Source organism: Hyla sarda, chromosome 1 (assembly GCF_029499605.1).
Source record: "Hyla sarda isolate aHylSar1 chromosome 1, aHylSar1.hap1, whole genome shotgun sequence".
Lineage (NCBI taxonomy): Eukaryota > Metazoa > Chordata > Amphibia > Anura > Hylidae > Hyla > Hyla sarda.
In genome coordinates, this window is record NC_079189.1 from 267,195,076 (window position 1) to 267,213,297 (window position 18,222).

An 18,222-nucleotide genomic window follows, 5' to 3' on the forward strand; every position below is an offset into this window, starting at 1 on the left:
GTATTTATCGGGGTATACCACGCACCGGCCTATAACACGCACCCTCATTTTACCAAGTATATTTGGGTAAAAAAAGGCAGGGGGAGAGAGGCCGTCGCTGCCCGCTTCTCTCCCCCTGCCTTTCCTGGGGTCTAGAGCCCTGCTGCCGGCCCTTCTCTCCCGCTGGCTATCGGCGCCACTGCCCGTTCTGTCCCCCTGACTATCGGTGCCGACGCCCCACTGCCGGCGCCGATAGCCAGGGGGAGAGAAGCGGCGCCGACAGCCAGGGGGAGAGAATGGGCAGTGGCGCCGATAGCCAGCGGGAGAGAAGGGCCGGCAGCAGGGCTCTAGACCCCAGGAAAGGCAGGGGGAGAGAAGGGGCAGCGGCACCCATTGCCGGTGCCGCTGCCCCGTTGCCTCCCCCCATCCCCGGTGGCATAATTACCTGGGTTGGGTCCGCGCTGCTGCAGGCCTCCGGCGCGCGTCCCGTGTCGTTGCTATGCGCTGCACGGCGCGGCACATGACGTCAGTGCGCCGCGCCGTGCATAGCAACGACGCAGGGGACGCACGCCGGAGGCCTGCAGCAGCGCGGACCCGACCCAGGTAATTATGCCACCGGGGATGGGGGGAGGCAACGGGGCAGCGGCGCCGGCAATGGGTGCCGCTGCCCCTTCTCTCCCCCTGGCTGTCGGCGCCGCTTCTCTCCCCCTGGCTGTCGGTGCCGCTTCTCTCCCCCTGGCTATCGGCGCCGGCAGTGGGGTGCCGGCACCGATAGTCAGGGGGACAGAACGGGCAGCGGCGCCGATAGCCAAGGGGAGAGAAGGGCCGGCAGCAGGGCTCTAGACCCCAGTAAAGGCAGGGGGAGAGAAGCGGGCAGCGACGGCCTATCTCCCCCTGCCTTTCCTGGGGGTGTATCGGCGTATAACACGCACATAGACTTTAGGCTAAAAAATTTTGCCTAAAAAGTGCGTGTTATACGCCGATAAATACAGTAAGTCTCTCTCTGTAGCACAGGGTAAATTCCCTTTGCACGTGGGCGCAATGCTCCACAGTTGAGGCAAGTATCCCTCCAGTCTGAATTCTGTTGGTCACAGACCGTACAGATCCATGCTTGGGTCCGTCTGTCTTGTAAGGAGGAGGCTGCTTGCTCCCTTCGGGGACTGCATAGTAAACTACACGCTTCCCCTTTCTGACTTCATATCTTCCTTCCTCTACATCCTTACTTACATCTTCCCATGCTATTGACATATCTGTTAAGCCTTCATCTTTTAACCATCCCTCATTCTGCTGCCTGAACTTGGACCAGAGGTCCAGGTCCAGGACCCCATTTGGATCACATCCCACTTTCCTTTCCTGTACTACCTGCTTGGCTGTTTTCCACTTAACTGGTATCTTTTTGCTGAAGAAGTTACCCATTTTCTTCTGCTTCTATCCCTGCTTACTTCACGGTCTATTTTATTCCTGACAGCACTAGTGCTAATTCCATCCTGTGAGTCTTAATATTCCTGTCTAATTCCTTTACCAGAGATCAGTTAGGGGGTTCAGGGGTTTAGTTTCCCCTTTTCTAGCTCGCTACTATTTCCCAGATAAGGTAAACCATAAACAAAAAGAACAATCCCAGACAGATACCTGCAGTTACAATGGCTAGCTCATATGACATGGCTCTTTCTCATTGTGTGTTCTTACAGGCCAGAAGCATATATGTATCAAGATCGCATGCACACACCTACCCCTCTGGACAGAAAGCAAAGGCTACCTTGGGAAACACAGATAAGATTGGTAAGAAAAAGTCTTACATTGACAAGCACTTGTTCCTTTTAGATCTGTGGTTCTGGGGGTCTCCTGCTTTCTTCTCAGTCCAGGGGGAGGATGTGGCTGCTCTGCTCCTGATGTCAGCTTCTGGCCTCATGTTTAGGTGCCAGGTTTTGTCGGAAGTCTTCAAGGTGGGACTTCAATGCGATGTCACAGAGTTTCTAATTAATAGACACGAGCTCTTCGAGAAATGACAGTCTCAAACAGTGTTCAGAATTAGTTCTATTGAGGGGGAGGACGACCCCTCCTTATATATATGTTACAAGCAGAAAAACAAGTAGGGCAATGTCATACATATAGTACAAGATGTCTTTCCACAAGCAATGATGCCCTCTTCTGTGTATATCCTGTTTAAACAACCCTGTGGGGCCCCTTGCATTCCTTCCAGAAAAATCCTATCTCAGGTTGCTAACAAATGTATTACATAGTTCAGTTATGGCTGAAAATGAACATCATGGCCACCTGAACCAACATTTATTCTCTCACATCCCACAAATCCCGCACCACAGCCTCTATAAATTTAGTCCTGACTCCCAGTATTCCCTACCACCCTCCGCTGACAGAGCTCACCAGAGATACCAGATAATCAAGCTGCTCTTAGTCTCATCTCCTTCCCCGTCGCCTGTTGATGTGCTATGTTGCGATGCCAATTTTGTGGAGCCCGCTCAACCTGCCTGGGAGGACCGTCGTCTCACCCATCAGGCACGCTCCATCTTCACCTACTGCCGGTAGGTCCGTTAGTTACCTGCTCCACGCTGTATAACGCGTTTGTAGTGTTGATGTTGCAGGAGTGGAGAACAGATCAGGGGGCTCACATGCTTGAGTTCCATGCCAGCAATGTTATAACAATTTCAGGTGTGGGCCTGGCCGGGTGTGTGCAGACAGAGCAGATCCCAGGGCTTCTGCACACACACACACTGCTATTCAAATGGGGGTAAGTGCAGTGTCTTCTACACAGTATATATATATATTTAGCCCAGCAGCCTGCACCGGTAAGCCAGGTCTATACAATAGTTTGGAATCAATAGTGCTGGCCAACTTATTCTTTGGTTGTATTACACATACGGGGGAGTGGCTACCTCCATGTTGGGTCTTGCACCCCACCCACCTCTATTAGGTGTGTATATAAGGTGCCTTGGATGTTTCAGACCTTGCAGTGCCTGCTGTACTGTTCACACAGAGGCATATTCATAGTGTAGGGTCCGTCCCAGAATGAGGTCACCTTACCGTGGTGGGACGGTCCACGCTATTTGGCCACCAAATTTGCAAGCTAAGTACCTTCACAGTTTTATATTTTCATTTATTGCACTACAGCTGTATAGCTTTTCATGTTCTATCTATATACTCATGTTTTATCTATATACTCATGTTTTATCTATATATTTGTGCTAGCAGTGTGCTGCTGTATTCTCCTGTTGCTGTGTGTGTGTGTATATATATATATATATATATATATATATATATATATATATATATATATACACGGTATGTCGAGAGCTCTGACATCTGATATCCATTTAAGAGAGATAAGGCATAATAGAGCAGTGAGTTTTAAAGATAGGAGTTTTAAAGGGAGAGAATCATTATCACCTAAGTAATTAATATAATGTAAAAGTAGATTAATGTCCGAGGTTGACTGATACTTGGGTAAAGGAGGGCATCTGAATTTTATGCCTTTCTTTAATTTACAAATCAATGGATGCTTACCTATAGAAAGAGAATTGATATGGGAATGATAAAAAGAATTAGGCGATTTGTAAACATTTATGGTACGGTATGCTTTGCCTAAATCAATAGATGAGGATAAGAAAATGTATAATGTGACTTAAAGGTGCATGAACCAATCAGTCAAATTGTCCAGGCTGATCTGTAAGCAGATCAGGTACCTGGGGCCCAAGCATCTGAGAGGATCGCCTTAGACTTTCTTGAAAGTTCACAATCCGAGAATGTTGACCTGAAACAAACCAAGCTATCAGATGAAGATTGTTGGAAGTTATGAGAGGATCAGGGTTCCCCAAGGAATCCTGAAGTAACAATGGATGAGATGGGAGTAGGCAACGGAAATCTATAATCATTTCTAGAATCTGAGGGAACCAGTACTGGGCTGGCCACCAAGGAGTTATAAGGACAACTGATGAGCGTAGAGCTTTGAGAAGAACTACTCTCGGAATTAGAACAAAAGGTGGAAACGCATAAAGATTGTCCAAAGGCCAATGTTGAAGAAGAGCATCTATGCCTTCTGCTTCAAGATCTGGACACCAGCTGTAAAAATGAGGAACTTGACGATTCAGGCGGGATGTGAAGAGATCCAGATGGAGAGGACCCCAAAGACAATAGATATGATTGAAAATTTGGGGGTCCAATTGCCAGTCGCTGGAATCTGTAAGGAAATGGAGGTTTCAGTCCGCAATGATGTTTGAAAGACCCGGTAAGTATTCCGCCTTGAGGACTATGTCCCTGTGGAGACAATAATGCCAAAAATCTTTTGCGATGTTGGCCAGAAGTAAAAATTTGGTTCCGCCCAGTTTGTTTATATACTGGACTGCGGAGATATTGTCCATCCGTAAGAGGATGCAACCATTGGATCTGTTCTTCGCAAAACTTTTGAGAGCGAAGAAACCCGCTAACATCTCTAGACAGTTGATGTGTAAAAGAAATTCTTCCGGAGACCATTTTCCTCCAGTTGAAGAAGAACCGCACCAAGCTCCCCAACCGGAGCGACTGGCCTCTGATTCTATGATCAGATCTTGAACCGAATTGAAGATAGTTTTTCCGTTCCACGCATGGAGATGTTCAAACCACCAAAGAAGCTTTTCTTTGGTATCTGAAGTTAAGGATATTTGATCTGAATATCCCAAACCGTTTCGTAGATGTTGCTCTTTCAACCTTTGAAGAGCCCTGTAATGTAATGGGGCTGGAAAGATGGCTAGAATAGAGGCCGATCGTAGACCCACTACTCGAGCAATGGAGTGAAGAGAAACTGTCTGTTTGTTCAAGATAGAATGGATCTCTCTCTGAATAGTCTTCAATCTCCTGGAAGGAAGGCTGAGGAGAGCAGACTGTGTATTTATCAAAAATCCCCAAAATTCTACCACCTTCAGAGGGGTAAGAACAGATTTTTGTGTGTTTTTATCTCTAGTCTCCAATCTAGGCTTTATTATAGAGTCCACTGACTATGGAGTCGAATTAGAGGCAATGATTGAGCCATGAGGAGGATGTCGTCCAAATAGATGATGAGCCCTTAAGATCGCTACAACCGATTTGAGAAGTTTGGTGAAACACCATGGGGCTGATGATAGGCCAAATGGTAGGCTGGTGAATTACAATTTCTGATCATTCCATAAAAATTGGAGGTATGGTTGAGACATGTGGTGCATGGGTACCGTGAGATAGGCATCTTTGAGATCTATTTTTGCTAACCAATCGTCTGGTAATAAAGAAAGTGTTGATAGTATACATAATTGTTCAGAATTTTTTTATTTATGACGGGTCTGTAACCGCCATCTTTCTTTTTCACAAGAAAGAGATTGCTCAGAAACCCCAGGAGAATGAAGGGGCACTGGAACAATTGCATTTTTGGAACTTAGTTCCTTGATTTCCATGTCTATGAGAGATTTGCTCTCCTCTGAATAATGAATTGGTTGAGGGATAAGAGGTTGAGATGGGAGACAAGTAAACTCTACTTGGTAACCTAGAATGGTGTTTAGGACCCAAGAGTCGGATGTTATCATAGCCCAGATGTAGGAAAAATATGCAATCCTTCCTCCTAATGGAAGTGGGAAAGAAGGTATTAATTGAAGACTTACCTGTGTTGGGTCTGGGATAACCACGATGTCCTCTGGCTCTCCACGGTCTTCCTCTTGTGGGGAAGAATGGACTGGGTTGGTAAGTTGCGGCAGGGTTTGGGAATCTGTCGGGTTTTGGAGGGGCATGGACATATTGTTCTTCTTATGTCAGGGAAGGTAGAAAAAAGATCCTTTCTCGGCGCAGTTGCAGAGTCATAAGGAGGTAGCAGCAGTCATCAGTATTTCATAATAAAATTTATTCGGCACACAGTGGCAACGCGTTTCTTGAGCTTATCGGGCACTTCCTCAGGCAAATGTGCTTATACAAACATAAAATGACAGCAAGTTAAATAGACAGTCTTACGTATTTTTTCAAAAGGTCACGATCAATTAGGCTATTCAGAGAACACATTCTCTTGCCCGGCCGTAAGGTGCACAAACAATAAAAACTTTACATAGTAATCATTTTTATGAAATTCATAGGGAGGAGAACCCCTCACAAATAACCTAATAAGGTAAGCAATAAAAACATAACAATTTGTGGTTAGAATCACACAGTATATATGTCTAATATCATTCAGAGTTCCTGCGTCTCTGCAATTATTCCACTAGAAGCGCAGGCTGGTTAGCCGCACATGTGGATGAATCGTTTCTATTTACACAGGCAAAGAGAGAGCGCTATATAAGCCGTAGCAGTGTTGAGAATGGGCGGGTTCTCACCTCGCAGCCGCATCAGCCGATTGGTTGCCCATCCAACATTGACATATCGATGTTACAAGGATACATGTCGGAGTCCAAATGCACCTACAGGTAAGTGAAAGGTGCCATCCTCAAGATATTTTAACAGGACTGTCTGTAAATACTTTATCTATTAACGGTGATTAAGAAATAAATAGTAAAACAATACTTATAATTTAAACAGAAACCTAAATAACTATAATTTAAAACCAGTACTAGACTCTGACCACAATCATCACAATAGATGAAAAACGGTACCAGAAAAGGAAAAACCAGAAATATGGAAGCTGCGGTTCTGGTACTAGATACCGCACTCTGTCTGAACTAAGCAGTAAAATGGTACTGAATAAAAAAATGACAGATTAGCAGTACCGAATTAAGAAAAAAAATTATATAATAATGACACAGTTAGTTGAAATTAAAACTAAAATAAAAAGCACACTAACCCAGTATTTTGGGTATTGAGAGAAAAAAAAAAATATATATATATATGCGCGCCACAGTCCTCAAGGGACCGAAAGAACATTGTGGCCGATAATTATTAATAAAACTGATAATTATTAATAATTATCGGCCACAATGTTCTTTCGGTCCCTTGAGGACTGTGGTGCGCATATACATACATATATATATATATATATATATATATATATATATGTGTATATATAATTTTTTTTTTCTTTTTTCTTCTCAATACCCAGTATACTGGGCTAGTGTGTTTTTTATTTTAGTTTTAATTTCAACTAACTGTGTCATTATTATATAATTTTTTTCTTAATCTGGTACTGCTAATCCGGCATTTTTTAATTCGGTACCATTTTACTGCTTAGTTCGGACAGAGTGCGGTATCTAGTACCAGAACCGCAGCTTCCATCTTTCTGGTTTTTCCTTTTCTGGTACCGTTTTTCATCTATTGTGGTGATTGTGGTCAGAGTCTAGTACTGGTTTTAAATGATAATTTAAACGGAAACCTAAATAATTAGAAGTATTGTTTTACTATTTATTTCTTAATCACTGTTTATTGATAAAGTATTTGCAGACAGTCCTGTTAAAATTTCTTGAGGATGGCACCTTTTACTTACCTGTAGGTGCATTTGGACTCCGACATGTATCCTTGTAACATCGATATGTCAATGTTGGATGGGCAACCAATCGGCTGATGCGGCTGCGAGGTGAGAATCCTCCCATTCACAACACTGCTACGGCTTATATAGCGCTCTCTCTTTGCCTGTGTAAATAGAAACGATTCATCCACATGTGCGGCTAACCAGCCTGCGCTTCTAGTGGAATGGTTGCAGAGACGCAGGAACTCTGAATGATATTAGACATATATACTGTGTGATTCTAACCACAAATTCTTATGTTTTTATTGCTTACCTTATTAGGTTATTTGTGAGAGGTTCTCCTCCCTATGAATTATGTAAAAATGATTATTATGTAAAGTTTTTATTGTTTGTGCACCTTACGGCCGGGCTAGAGGCTGTGTTCTCTGAATAGCCTAATTGATCGTGACCTTTTGAAAAAATACGTAAGACTGTCTATTTAACTTGCCGCCATTTTATGTTTGTATAAGCACATTTGCCTGAGGAAGTGCCCGATACGGGCAAGAAACACGTTGCCACTGTGTGCCGAATAAATTTTATTATGAAATACTGATGACTGCTGCTACCTCCTTATGACTCTGCAACTGCGCCGAGAAAGGATCTTTTTTCTACCTTCCCTGACATTGGTTTCCATTGCCGGCTTGCGAGGCTATTACCGGACGCTCCAGGCTGCGTGCATCTATGTCTACATTCATTACGGTGTTGTGCCCATAGCGCAACACCTTCTGGTAAGTGGAATACTACCCCCTTCCCTTGCCTTGGTTTTTCTAAGTATTGCACTAGGGGCGCGTGTGCCTTTTTCCTTCTTATATATTATATTGTCCTTCATGAAACTGTCGGCTGGGAAATTTGCCCAGTCTTTTCGCTGCCCTGGAAAAAACTCGAGGCTGAAAGACTTTGTCCCGGGAAGAGAAAAGGGATACGGATTTATTGATCTCCTTAACCCCTTAAGGACGCAGCAAATTTTCACTGTAGGACCTGGCCATTTTTTGAACATCTGACCACGTTCATTTAAGCATTAATAACTCTGGGATGCTTTTACCTTTCATTCTGATTCCGAGATTGTTTTTTCGTGACATATTCTACTTTATGTTAGTGTTAAAATTTTGTCGATACTTGCATCATTTCTTGGTGAAAAAATGCAAAAAAATTGATGAAAAAATTAAAAATTTTGCATTTTTTTTTTTTACTTTTAAGCTCTCTGCTTATAAGGAAAATGAATATTCTAAATAAATTATATATTGATTCACATATACAATATGTCTACTTTATGCTTGCATCATCAAGTCGACATGTTTTTACTTTTGGAAGACATCAGAGGGCTTCAAAGTATAGCAGCAATTTTCCACAAAATTTTCAAAATAGAAATTTTTCAGGGACCAGTTCTGTTTTGAAGTGGATTTGAGGGGCCATCTTATTAGAAATACCCCGCAAATTACCCCATTATAAAAATGGCACGCCTCAAAGTATTCAAAATGACATTCAAAAGGTTTGTTAACCCTTTAGGTGTTTCACAGGAATAGCAGCAAATTGAAGGAGAAAATTCAAAATCTTCATTTTTTACACTGGCATGTTCTTGTAGACCCAGTTTTTGAATTTTTACAAGTGGTAAAAGGAGAGAAATCTTCCTAAAATGTGTAACCCAATTTCTCTCGAGTAAGGAAATACTTCATATGTGTATGTCAAGTGTTCTGCGGGTGCACTAGAGGGTTCAGAAGGGAAGGAGCGACAGCGGGATTTTGGAGAGTGAGTTTTTCTGAAATGGTTATTGTGTGGCATGTCACATTTAGGAAGCCCCTATGGTGCCAGAACAGCAAAAAAAAAAAAAAAAAAAAACACATGGCATACTATTTTGGAAACTACACCCCTCAAGGAACGTAACAAGGGATACAGTGAGCCTTAACACCTCACAGGTGTTTGATGACTTTTTGTTAAAGTTGGATGTGTAAGTGAATTTTTTGTTTCACAAAAATGCTAGTTTTTTCCCAAATTTTACATTTTTACAAGGGGTAATAGAAGAAATGGGGTTACAAATTTTGGGGGTAATTTTCTCCTGAGTATGGAAATACCCAATGTGTGGACGTCAAGTGCTTTGCTGGTGCACTACAATGCTCAGAAGAGGAGGAGCGCCATTGAGCTTTTGGAGACAGAATTTGGTTGGAATAGAAGCCGGGGGCCATGTGCGTTTACAAAGCCCCCTGTGGTGCCAGAACAGTGGACCCCCACAAGTGACCCCATTTAGGAAACTATACCACTCACAGAATTTAATAAGGGGTGCAGTGAGTATTTACACCCTACTGGCATTTGACAGATCTTTGGAACAGTGGGCTGTGCAAATGAAAAATTACATTTAAAATTTTCACGGACCACTGTTCCAAAAATCTGTCAGACACCTGTGGGGCGTAAATGCTCACTGTACCCCTTATTACATTACATGAGGGGTGTAGTTTCCAAAATGGGGTCACATGTGGAGGGGGGGAGTCCATTGTTCTGGCTCTATGGGGGCTTAGTAAACACACGTGGCCTTCAATTCCGGACAAATTTTATCTTCAAAATCCCAACGGTGCTCCTTCTCTTCTGAGCATTGTAGTGCGCCAGCAGAGCACTTTACATCCACATATGAGGTATGTTCTTACTCAGAAGAAATTGGGTTACAAATTTTGGGGGGCTTTTTTCCTATTTTTCCTTGTGAAAATGAAAAATTTAGGGTAACACCTGCATTTTAGTGAGAGAATTGTTTTTTTTTTTTTTTTTTTTCCATCCAACTTTGAAGAATTTTCATTAAACAACTGTGGGGTGTTCAGGCACACTATACCCCTTGTTACGTTCCATGAGGGGTGTAATTTCCAAAAATGGGGACACGTGGGTATTTCTTTTTTTGCGTTTATGGCAGAACCGCTGTAAAATCAGCTACCCCTGTGCAAATCCCCAATTTAGGCCTCAAATGTACATAGTGCATTCTCACTCCTGAGCCTTGTTATGCGCCCGCGGAGCATTTTACGCCCACATGTGGGGTATTTCCATACTCAGGAGAAATTGCATTACCAATTTTGGGGGTCTTTTTCCTTTTAACACTTGTGAAAATAAAAAGTATGGGGCAACACCAGCATGTCAGTGTAAATTTTTTTATTTTTTGACACTAACAGGTTGGTGTAGCCCCCAACTTTTCCTCGCAATTTCTCCCGAGTACAGAAATACCCCATATGTGGCCCTAAACTGTTTCCTTGAAATACGACAGGGCTCCGAAGTGAGAGAGCGCCATGCGCATTTGAGGACTAAATTATTGATTGCATAGAGGTGGACACAGGGGTATTCTATGCCAGTGATTCCCAAACAGGGTGACTCCAGCTGTTGCTAAACTCCCAGCATGCCTGGACAGTCAGTGGCTGTCCGGAAATGCTGGGAGTTGTTGTTTTGCAACAGCTGGAGGCTCTGTTTTGGAAACCCTGCCGTACAATATGTTTTTCATTTTTATTGGGGGGGGGGGGGGGACAGTGTAAAGGGGTGTGTTTTACCCTTTATCATGTGTTAGTGTAGTGTAGTGTAGTGTTTTTAGGGTATGTTCGCACTGGCAGAGGTTTACAGTGAGCTTGCCGCTAGAAATTTGCACCGCAGAGAAAAATTTGCCGCAGCTCATACTTGAAGCAGGAAACTTACTGTAAACCCGCCAGTGTGAATGTACCCTGTACGTTCACATGGGGGGACAAAGCTCCAGCTGTTTAAAAACTACAACTCCCAGCATGTACTGACAGACCGTGCATGCTGGGAGTTGTAGTTTTGCAACAGCTGGAGGCACATTGGTTGGAAAACCTTCAGTTAGGTTCTGTTACCTAACTCAGTATTTTCCAACCAGTGTCCCTACAGCTGTTGCAAAACAACTCCCAGCATGTACTGATCTTGGGAGATGTAGTTATGCAACAGCTGGAGGTATGCAACTACAACTCCCAGCATGCCGAGACAGCTGTTTGCAATTTACTGCGGGTATTCTTATCAAGCGATTTCCTCAACCAAACACTTAAGTATTGAGAAACATGAGGATGACGGACCAATTCCCGGGAACAGGGATGTTTAAGAAGACCTGGGTCAAAATAGGGCATTCCAGCGCTGTCCACAATGACAGTCTTGGGGTCCTCAGGATTTAATGTATGTCCCTCTTTATCTGAAATGTCCTCATAATCAGAGTTAGAATTTTCATCCGAAATTTCCCCATCTTCTGAGGATGATTGGCCAGGGGATGTATCATAAGAGTCAGGTTTGTTTCTGCGGGAGACTCTATTGACCCGACTATCAGAGGGTATGGGAGGCGACATTTTAGCATCAGTATATTTGCTTTTTAAAAAAGCGATATGAGGGACCTGGTCCTTAACCATTTGAGGTTTCTAATATGTTTTTGAAGGACTGGTAACAGTTATAGGCCATTTGTGGGAGGGCTTCCCAGATTTTCCCCAACCTTTGGCCATTTTTGAGGTAGAATCCTCTGCGAACCAAAATTGGTCCGACGGGGTAGAGGGTCCAGTTTTGGGGGATTTAGGTGTTTTATTATGAGTTGTAGTTTTGCAACAGCTGGAGGCACAGGGGTTGGAATCACTGAGCTAGAGACTGTTTTCTAACTCAGTGGTTCCCCACCAGTGTGCCTACAGCTGTTGTAAAACTACAACTCCCAGCATGTACGGCCTGTCAATGCATTCTGGGAGTTGTCATTTTGCCACAGCTGAAGGTTTGGGGCGCCCCTCCCCCCTCCTCCCATGTGAATGTACAGGGTACATTCACACGGGCGGGTTTACAGTGTGTTTCCTTCTACAAGTTTGGGCTGCGGCAAATTTTCCGCCGCAGCTCCAACTCCCTGTGAATCCTGCCTGTGTATGTACCCTAAAAACATCACGCTAAAAAATAATAAAAAGTAAAACACTACATATACACCCCCTCACCCCCCCCCCCCCCCAATGAAAATGAAAAACGTCTCATACGGCAGTGTTTCCTAAACGGAGCCTTCAGCTGTTGCAAAATCACAACTCCCGGTATTGCCGGACAGCCATAGACTGTCCTGGCAGGCTGGGAGTCTTGCAACAGCTGGAGGCACCCTGTTTGGGAAACACTACTGTAGGGTTTTGGTGGAGACGAGCCCCATATTGCAAATTCCTTATTTAGGCCTCAAATGCGCATGGAGCTCTCTCACTTCAGAGCCCTGTCATATTTCAAGGCAACAGTTTAGGGCCACGTATGTATTACGGGAGAAATTGCGTTACAATTTTTTGGTGGAATTTTCTCCTTTTACCCCTTATGAAAAGGTAAAGTTGGGGGCTACACCAGCATGTTAATGTAAAAAAAAAAATTTGACACTAACATTCTGGTGTTGCCCCATACTTTCCATTTTCACAAGAGATAAAAGGAGAAAAAGACCTACATTTCTAACGCAATTTCTTCTGAGTACGGAAATACCCCTTGTGTACGTAAAATGCTCTGCGGATGCACAACAAGGCTCAGGAGTGAGAGAGCGCCATGTACATTTGAGGCCTAAATTGGTGATTTGCACAGGAGTGGCTGATCGTTGCAGCGGTTCTGACATGAACGCAAAAAAAAAAACACCCACATGTGACTCCATTTTGGAAACTACACCCCTCACGGTAGGTAACAAGGGGTATAGTGAGCCTTAACAACCCACAGGTCTTTGAAAATTTTTCGTTAAAGAAGATATCCCATGCAGAAAAGGAAAAAAAATACCTAGCCATTCCATAGTATATTCACCTACCACCTCTCTGACCTGTTTGTGATTTTTTTTTTTCCCGCCTCCATTCACCGGCTATTCAGCTCATAAATTCCAGTTACTTCCTGGTTATGGTGGCTATCCCTGTGATCTCAAAGACTACATTTCCCTGCATACACTGCTCACATTTCCTGCTCTCAGCTGCCTGAGCAGAGAGCTTGTTACCACCCCTAACTTATGTTAGTCACTCCCAAAGCTCTGCTACTCCCACATAACACTGAGCTCCAATCATAGCCCAGACAGCAGGGTGGCCACGAGGAAACAAACTAATCTCAGTGCTCAGAGAGAGGGACCCTGGAGTTGAAGCTGCAGTTTTACACTGTAAAATCACTCCCACCCCCTCCTCCTCTCAGTGAAACAGCTTTACAGTGGCACAATCACCTCCCCCCTTCTCTGCCCTGCACTCCTCTCTCCCCAGTGCTCAGTGTGACAGCTCTACGCTGGCAGCTCCCTCCCCTCCATTCTCAGTGTGACAGCTCTACGCTGGCAGCTCCCTCCCCTCCCCCCTCTCCTCCGTTCTCAGTGTAAAAACATTAGCAAGGAGAGGGGAGAAAATCAGCCTGTTTGATGGGGCTGCTATGATCTGAATCAGCTGGCATATAGGTAGTGCTGCTCAGCCAATCACTGCAGAACAGAGGGAGGACAGTGTGAATATTCATCAGATGGGAGGGGCTAAGGCCGAGCACAGGGATCTCTCTGCAGCACAGGGGTTTTCTGGGTAATTGTCACGTCACGGCCCCGGGATGCTGCTGATAACAGCCTGAATAGGGGGTCGCAAGTCATGAAAACCTGGAACAGCTGAATTTCCTGTCAGACAGAAGAATGCAGAAAAAGCTTGTTTCTAAGCAGCATTGGCAATGGAAGTGATTTACAAACCTATATAACTTTACCTTCTGCACTAAAAGCTGAACAATTTTTTACTGGGAGACTTGTCCTTTAAAGTTGGACATGAAAATAAAAAATGTTTTTTTTTCCTGAAATGCTGGTGTTACCCTAAATTTTTCATTTTCGCAAGGGGTAATAGGAAAAACAAAAAACAAAATTTGTAACCCCATTTCTTTTTAGTATATAAATACCCCATATTTGGATGTAAAGTGCTCTGCAGGCGAACTACAATGCTCAGAAGAGAAGGGGCTCGCCTGGGCTTTTTGAAAGAGAATGTGTCTGGAATTGAAGGCCATGTGTATTTACAAAGCCCCCATGGTGCCAAAACAGTGGACCCCCCTACACATGTGACCCCATTTTGGAAACTACACCCCTCACTGTATGTAACAAGGGGTGCAGTGAGCATTTGTGCCCCACAGGTGTCTGACAGATTTTTTCAACAGCCTACTTCTCTTCTGAGCCCTCTAGTCAAATACCAGTGGGGTGTAAATGCTCATTGCACCCCTTATAAAATTCTGTGAGGGGTGTAGTTTCCAAAATTGTGTGCCATGTGTTTGTTTTTCAGTTTTTTTTTTTTACTGTTCTGGCATCAGAGGGGCTTCCTAAATGCTACATGAGCCCAAAAACCATTTCAGCAAAATCCGCTCTCCAAAAGCCCAATGTCGCTACTTTTCTCTCTAGTGCACCCGCAGATCACTTTACATCCACATATGAGGTATTTCCTTACTCGAGAGAAATGGGGTTACAAATTTTGTGGGGCATTTTCTCCTATTACTCCTTGTGAAAATGAAAAGTTTGGGGTAACACCAGTATTTTAGTGTTAAAAATACCATTTTTCATTTTCGCGTCCCACTTTAACGAAAGTTTGTCAATCACCTGTGGGGTGTTAAGGCTCACTGTACCCCTTGTTACGTTCCTTGAGGGGTGCAGTTTCCAAAATAGTAGGCCGTGTGGGTTTTTCTGTGCTGTTCTGGCACCAAAGGGGCTTCCTAAATGCGACATGCCCCCCAAAAACCATTTCAGCAAAATTTGCTTTCCAAAAGCCAAATGTGACCCCTCTTCTGAGCATTTTAGTTCGCACAAAGAGTATTTTACGCCCTAACATGGGGTCTATTTCCATACTCAGAAGAGATGGGGTTACAAATTTTGGGGGGCATTTTCTCCCATTACCCTTTTTTAAAAATGGTAAATTTGGGGGAAAAACAGCACTTTAGTGAAAAATTATTTTTTTCATTTACACATCCGACTTTAACAAAAATACATCAAACACCTGTGGGGTGTTAAGGCTCATTGGACCCCTTGTTACGTGCTTTGAGGGGTGTAGTTTCCAAAATAGTATGCCATGTGTTTTTTTTTGCTGTTCTGGCACTATAGGGGCTTCCTAAATGTGACCCCCCCCCCCCCAAAAAAAAAAACCATTTCAGAAAAATTCACTCTCCAAAATCCCATTGTTGCTCCTTCCCTACTGAGCCCTCTACTGTACTCGCCGAACACTTGACAAACACATATGAGGTATTTCCTTACTTGAGAGAAATTGGGTTACAAATTTTGGGGGGGATTTTTCTCCTATTACCCCTTGTAAAAATTCAAAAACTGGGTCTACAAGAACATGTCAGTGTAAAAAAATGAAGATTTAGAATTTTCTCCTTCAATTTGCTGCTATTCCTGTGAAATGCCTAAAGGGTTAATAAACCTTTTGAATGTCATTTTGTATACTTTGAGGGGTGCAGCTTTTATAATGGGGTAATTTATGGGGTATTTCTAATATGAAGGCCCTTAAAATCCACTTCAAAACTGAACTGGTCCCTGAAAAATTCCAATTTTGAAAATTTTGTGAAAAATTGGAAAATTGCTGCTGAACTTTGAAGCCCTCTGATGTTTTCCAACAGTAAAAACATGTCAACTTCATGATGAATATATAATTTATTTGGAATGTCTGTTTTCCTTACAAGCAGAGAGCTTCAAAGTTAGAAAAATGCAAAATTTTCAATTTTTTCAGAAAATTTTCAATTTTTCACCAAGAAATTATGCGAGTATCGACAAATTTACCACTAACATGAAGTAGAATATGTCACGAAAAAACATTCTCGGAATCAGAATGAAAAGTAAAAGCATCCCAGATTTATTAATGCTTAAAGTGACAGTGGTCAGAAAAAATGTTCCCGTCCTTAGGGTTATAATGGTCTCCGTCCCCAAGGGGTTAACTGGATGAGGGGAGCTCACCAGTTAGTAGACTGGTCACTGATTGTCACGATGCCGGCTGGCAGGTGGTGGATCCTCTGTGCCAGAGAGGGATTGGCGTGGACCGTGCTAGAGGATCGGTTCTAAGTCACTACTGGTTTTCACCAGAGCCCGCCGCAAAGCGGGATGGTCTTGCTGCGGCGGTAGTGACCAGGTCGTATCCCCTAGCAACGGCTCAACCTCTCTGGCTGCTGAAGATAGGCGCGGTACAAGGGAGTAGACAGAAGCAAGGTCGGACGTAGCAGAAGGTCGGGGCAGGCAGCAAGGATCGTAGTCAGGGGCAACGGCAGGAGGTCTGGAACACAGGCTAGGAACACACAAGGAAACGCTTTCACTGGCACTAAGGCAACAAGATCCGGCGAGGGAGTGAAGGGGAAGTGAGGTGATATAGGGAAGTGCACAGGTGTAAACACTAATTGGAACCACTGCGCCAATCAGCGGCGCAGTGGCCCTTTAAATCGCAAAGACCCGGCGCGCGCGCGCCCTAGGGAGCGGGGCCGCGCGCGCCGGGACAGAACTGACGGAGAGCGAGTCAGGTACGGGAGCCGGGGTGCGCATCGCGAGCGGGCGCTACCCGCATCGCGAATCGCATCCCGGCCAGAGGCGGTATCGCAGCGCCCCGGGTCCGTGGAACCGACCGGAGCGCTGCAGTGAGAGGAGTGTAGCGAGCGCTCCGGGGAGGAGCGGGGACCCGGAGCGCTCGGCGTAACAGTACCCCCCCCCCTTGGGTCTCCCCCTCTTCTTGGAGCCTGAGAACCTGAGGACCAGACTTTTGTCCAGGATATTGTCCTCAGGTTCCCAGGACCTCTCTTCTGGACCACAACCCTCCCAATCCACTAAAAAGAAGGTTTTCCCTCTGACCTTTTTAGATGCTAAAATTTCTTTGACGGAGAAGATGTCCGAGGAGCCGGAGACAGGAGTGGGGGGAACAGATTTGGGAGAGAAACGGTTAATGATAAGTGGTTTAAGAAGAGAAACATGAAAGGCATTAGGAATACGAAGAGAAGGAGGAAGAAGAAGTTTGTAAGAGACAGGATTAATCTGGCGCAAAATCTTGAAAGGACCAAGATAGCGTGGTCCCAACTTATAGCTAGGGACACGGAAGCGGACATATTTGGCGGAGAGCCATACCTTGTCTCCAGGGGAAAAAATGGGAGGAGCTCTTCTTTTCTTATCCGCGAATCTCTTCATGCGTGAAGAAGCCTGTAAGAGAGAATTTTGGGTCTCTCTCCATATGATGGAAAGATCACGAGAAATTTCATCCACAGCGGGCAGACCAGAGGGCAAGGGGGTAGGGAGGGGGGGAAGAGGGTGACGGCCGTACACCACGAAAAACGGGGATTTGGAGGAAGATTCAGAGATTCTGAAATTATACGAGAATTCGGCCCAAGGTAGAAGATCTGCCCAGTCATCCTGGCGGGAGGAAACAAAATGTCGTAAATAGTCACCCAAGATCTGGTTAATTCTTTCTACTTGTCCATTGGACTGAGGATGGTATGCAGAAGAAAAATTTAATTTAATCTTGAGTTGTTTACAGAGAGCCCTCCAGAATTTAGACACAAATTGGACGCCTCTATCCGAGACGATCTGCGTAGGCAACCCGTGAAGACGAAAAATGTGTACAAAAAATTGTTTAGCCAACTGAGGCGCTGAAGGAAGACCAGGAAGAGGGATGAAATGTGCCATTTTGGAGAATCGATCAACGACCACCCAAATAACAGTGTTGCCATGGGATGGGGGTAAGTCAGTAATAAAATCCATACCAATCAGAGACCAAGGTTGTTCGGGAACAGGCAGAGGAAGAAGAAAACCAGCGGGCTTCTGGCGAGGAGTCTTATCCCGGGCACAGATAGTGCAGGCTCGCACAAAGTCCACCACATCAGTCTCTAGAGTCGGCCACCAATAGAAGCGAGAG

At 44.4% G+C, this 18,222-nt stretch overlaps 1 protein-coding gene across 1 annotated transcript in view; it reads right to left on the reverse strand.

The window, feature by feature from the left end:
- SEMA6B (semaphorin 6B) overlaps nt 1–18,222 on the reverse strand; it is a 974,413-nt gene that overhangs the window by 43,454 nt on the left and 912,737 nt on the right. The gene's annotated exons all lie outside the window — the stretch shown is intronic.